The sequence below is a fragment of the Triticum dicoccoides genome, chromosome 1A (genome assembly GCF_002162155.2).
Source record: "Triticum dicoccoides isolate Atlit2015 ecotype Zavitan chromosome 1A, WEW_v2.0, whole genome shotgun sequence".
NCBI classification, from domain to species: Eukaryota; Viridiplantae; Streptophyta; class Magnoliopsida; order Poales; family Poaceae; genus Triticum; species Triticum dicoccoides.
Genome location: NC_041380.1, coordinates 327,642,039 through 327,647,410, shown reverse-complemented (window position 1 = coordinate 327,647,410; position 5,372 = coordinate 327,642,039).

Below are 5,372 nucleotides of genomic sequence, written 5' to 3'. Positions count from 1 at the left end.
CCCAGGTGGTCTCTGATAACGAGTAAAATACCTGCTTTAAATACCATTCCTCAGCTTTCCCTTGGAGGGGACATGTCAAATAGTCCTACTTTTTGCTTATCGCACTACTTGTATCATTCTGCTTCGATGCACCTTTTTGAGTAAAGAATGCCTAGCACTAGATTATTACCGCATTCTCTATTCTTTTATATATATATATATATATGTTCATTCATGAGATTCAGCACCCGTACACTCTGGTACGGGCTCCAGGGGCTTAAGCATACCCCATAATACGACGTGAGAAGTCCGATCACTTTCGACAGTGCGGCACCCCGAACTTATAGCATTATATGCATCAGCTCCAAATCATGTCTTGGGTCAATAGTTCGGTTTGCCCGGCTCCCATGTTTTGGTACCTTACGTTCCGCTATATAGGCTAAGGTAGCACTTGGAGAACTACTGTGATTGTGCCCCGGTTCATCTGGGCAAGAACCTCAGTAGAGAAAGCTAAAACTGACTGTCATGATAAGGCGAGAGCTGGTCGCTGTTCGAGAGGTCTCGAGTCCCTAAAGACTTATGCCGCTTAGGGCGAGGAGTCGGTTTTGTCCGGCTTAGGTGTGTATAGCGCCCCGAATTCGGTCTTCCGAATACTAGGGTCTTCCACAAAATTTAAAATTGTAGACTTCTATGGCTAAGTGAGAGTGATAAAGCATTATAGTCCGATTGCCTTGTTCGTTGCGTTGAGCACCTCCCTCGAAGGACCCAACAATGGGAAAAAGAGTGCTCAGATTTATCCCGAACACCCCAGCACTCGTGGCATGGGGGCAGAAGCCGACAACTGGCCATCTCTCAGATTTGATAAACAGCCGCACAGAAGGTAATATTTTAAATTCAAACAAGCGTTGCATAGCGCACATGAACAAGTTTTCATAATACAGGATCACACGAGCAAGTTCATTCAAAAATTACATCCTTCGCACAGTCGTCCGCCACAAGACGGGCACCCTTCATGACACCCTCATAATACATCTCAGGGTGGCGATGCTCCTTGCCTTGCGGCGGCCCCTCCTTCACCAGCTTCTCGGCGTCCATCTTGGCCCAGTGCACCTTCGCACGGGCAAAAGCCCAGTGTGCACCTTCGATGCAGACGGACCGCTTTACCAACCACAAGCCGCCTCACCAGGCCGAAGTAGCTATGGGGAAGGGAGTCACTAGGCCACATCCGGACTATAAGGCCCCTCATGGCCTGTTCGGCCACCTTGTGCAGCTCGACCAGTTGCTTCAGCTGGTCGCTCACAGGCATCGGGTGTTCGGTCCCAGTATACTGAGACCAAAACAACTTCTCTGTCAAGCTTCCATCCCCGGCCTGGTAGTACTTTGCGGCATCTGACACGCTACAGGGCAAATCTGCGAATGCTCCTGGAGAGCTCCAGACTTGGGTAAGTAACAAGTAATTTACTTTCACATGCTTGCTTTGCATAATGAATGCCTTACCCGCTGCTATCTTCCTCATCGCCTCAATTTCCTGGAGGGCCTTTTGGGCTTCAGCCTTGGCATGCTTTGTGCTCTCGAGGGCCGCGGTAAGCTCGGACTCTCGCGTCTTCGAGTCAAGCTCCAAAGTCTCGTGCTTCTTCACGAGAGCCTGGAGCTCTTGCTGCACCTCGCCCACTCGTGCCTCTTGTTTTTCCCGCTCGGTGCGCTCCTTGGCCGCTTTGTTTTCGGCCTCGGATAGTGCTTGCTTCAGGGTCGCCACTTCGGTCGTGGCCCCTGGCACATCCATGATGATCCTATCATTTTGCAACCGCTGTCCGAGGCCGAAAACAAGGCATTACTTACCTTTGTTCTCCTCGAGCTGCCTGTTGGCAAGGCCGAGCTCTGTCTCGGACCGCTCGAGGTTCTGCTTCAGTGCGGCGACCTCCGCAGTCAGTGCGGCAGAGGTCAGCAGCGAAGGCTGCATACGCATTTAGACATACTTGTATTAGACTCCTGCAGATATTATTCGATCCTCTATTCGGCTTTTCTTTGTGAACACCAAACAGAGCATCAGGGGCCACTGTCTATGCGGTAATATTTCCTTATATTTCAAATACTTACCTCAAAGCCTATTAGAAGGCTGGCACAGGCTTCAGACAATCCGCTCTTGGCGGACTGAACCTTCTTGATCACCGCACTCATAATAGTGTGGTGCTCTTCGTCGATGGAAGCGATGCGAAGCACTCCAAGCAGGTTGTCTGGTGCCTCTGGATGGACAGAGGTCACCGGCACGGGCGGCTTGCCCCTCTTGGAAGGGCGCTGCCTGCCGGAGTCCGGAACCACTAGAGGTTCCGGCGCGGTGTTCGGCTGAGGGCCGAACTTGGAGCCATTGGGAGTCTTGCTCCCTTTGCGCCTGGAGTCCGGAAGGTCGCCTTGAGGCGCCTCCGGGACTATCTCCCCCCGGCTCGGTGCCCCTTGAGACAATACCTCGACATTGTCCGTAGGGCAAGGAGAGGAGGTGGTTGGAAGTGTATCACTATTCATATCCGACGAGTCCAAGGAACCGTCCGACGAGGAAACGTGGATACGGGCTCGAGGCGGACTGCATGATCATATTCGACGTTAGGAGAAGCAGTGCAAAAAAAAGTATGCTATGAGTTACTCTGGTATCCGAATACTTACGACTTCGCCAGGGGCTTGGCCCTAAGTAACCACTCGTCTTCGCTGTCGCAGGCGGCGGTGAAACAGTCCGGAAGGAGAGTCCTTCCCTTCTTGGACCCTTCGGCCTCCCCGGTTGGGGCGGCCTTCCTTTTCTTGTCTCCCCCGGCTGGAGGGGGAGAATCTTCGTCTTCCTCCTCCTCGTTTTTACGGGAGGAGTGCGTCTCGGAGTTATCGGACGATGATTCTGATACCACCTGGCGTCGGGAACTCTTTCGGGTTCCCGTGGTCTTCTTCTTGATCTTCTTCTCCGGCACCTCATAAGGAGCCGGAGTCCGCATCTTCGTCAGGAGAGCGTCTGCAGGGTCTTCGGGCAGAGGGGCCGGACAGTCAATCTGCTCCGATGTCTCCACCCAATCCTGTCAAAGGCATGGGAGCTCAGATCCCGCACATGGTTAAACTATGGAAAATAAATACCCTACGAGATGTACAAAACTTACCTGATTTGCAGGACGCGTCGCGCTTAGCCCGCGGTCCTCGGTAAGGGGAGGGGGGACCTCGACGCCCTTAAAAAGCACCTTCCAGACGTCCTTATGCGTCGTGTCGAAGAGCTCGCGTAGAGTCCGGTGCTGGGCCAGGTCGAACTCCCATAAGTTGAAAGCTCGTTGTTGACACGGGAGGATCCGGCGGAAGAGCATGACCTGGACTATGTTGACAAGCTTAAGTTTCTTGCTTATCATGTTCCGGATACACTTCTGGAGTCTGTCCAGCTTAGGACCTTCTCCTTCTAGGAAGTGAGCCGCGTGGGGATTCCGGATCGAAACTTGGGGGCCGCCACCCAGTTGGTGTCGCGCGGCTCGGTGATGTAGAACCACCCCAATTGCCACCCCTTTATGGTCTCCACGAAGGAGCCCTCGAGCCATCTAATGTTGGGCATTTTGCCCACGAAGGAGCTTCGCCGCATTCTGCTTGTTGGCCGCCTACTACCTTCGGTTTGACATTGAAGGTCTTCAGCCACAGGCCGAAGTGGGGCCAGATGCGAAGGAAAGCCTCACACACGATGATGAATGCCGAGATGTTGAGGATGAAATTCGGGGCCAGATCATGGAAGTCCAACCCATAATAGAACATAAGGCCGTGGACGAATGGATGGAGGGGAAACCCTAGTCCGCGGATGAATTGGGTGAGGAAAACCACCCTTTCGTGAGGTTCCGGGGTAGGGACGATCTGCCCCGCGGCTGGCAGCCGGTGCGTGATATCCGCGGCTAAGTATCCGACCCCGCGCAGCTTTTTGATGTCTCCCTCCGTAACGGAGAAGACCATCCACTTGCCTCCCGCTCCGGACATGTTTGGAGAGGGTTGAGGAGAAGGATGTGGACTTGGGCGCTGGAGCTCGAGTACGCGAGAATGGATGAGCAAGGGGGAAGAAGGCGTGGGTAGAAAAAGGCGAACCTTTATCCCTTTATAAGGACGGACTAAACTATGTGCCCCCACCAACCTGGTAAACTCGCTTATCCCCCAAGCGCCGTAATTGATGGCGCGGTTGGGTTACCCACGTCGGTATTGATGGGAATCACGTAATAAGGGGACACGATCTCTGCTTTGACAAGACGTGCCAAGAAAACCGCCCCGCGAAACACGCGGAGGTTGGTTGTGAAAAACGATTCGAATGGTGACCTGGCTGTGGTGTGATGTCACACTGTGGAATGCATTGGCAGATTAGATTTGTGAAAATATTATTCTCTCTACGGTTGTATGCGGAACTTGTTTTGCAGAGTCGGACACGATCCTCGTGTTCAAAATCTTCTATGGAGTATTCGGAGGAGGACCCCGCCTTGCAATGCCGAAGACAGTCTGCACGCCGGACTCATTGTCATTGAAGCCTAGTTCAGGGGCTACTGAGGGAGTCCTGGATTAGGGGGTATCTGGACAGCCGGATTATATCCTTTGGCCGGACTGTCGGACCATGAAGATATAAGATTGAAGACTTCGTCCCGTGTCTGGATGGGACTCTCCTTGGCGTGGAAGGCAAGCTTGGCAGTACAGATATGTAGATCTCCTTCCTTGTAACCGACTCTGTGTAACCCTAGCCCCCTCCGGTGTCTATATAAACCAAAGGGTTTAGTCCATAGGAACAACAACAATCATACCATAGGCTAGCTTCTAGGGTTTAGCCTCTTCGATCTCGTGGTAGATCAACTCTTGTACTACTCATATTATCAAGAACAATCAAGCAGGATGTAGGGTATTACCTCCATCAAGAGGGCCCGAACCTGGGTAAACATCGTGTTCCCTGCCTCCTATTACCATCCGCCTAGACGCATAGTTCGGGACCCCCTACCCGAGATCCGCCGGTTTTGACACCGACACTCCTCGACTCGCAACCAGGTCTAGATGGCGGATCAAGAGATCCGTGCACCCAGCCTCAGGACGACCACCTCCCATGAAGGAGGTGACCACCACCTCCACGTACAGGGCTGGAACCCCCGATGTCCTCGAGTTGTGGGACGATCCCAGCAGCAGCATGCAGATGAAGAAACAGGAAAGATACAGGAGCAGCGTGCGGTCCATCGAAGCCCATCTGGGCCCAGATCTAGCCACCGCCACCTGCATGCGGAACCTGGCTGCTGCCGCCCCACACCACTGCCGTTGGTCCGGCCGGCGCAGCCCGCCGCCACCCTAACTGGAGCGTTGGCCTAGGAGAAACGCCGCTGCCGTCGCTGCGGTACACAAGCTTTGCCTGCGACGTGCCTGATGGC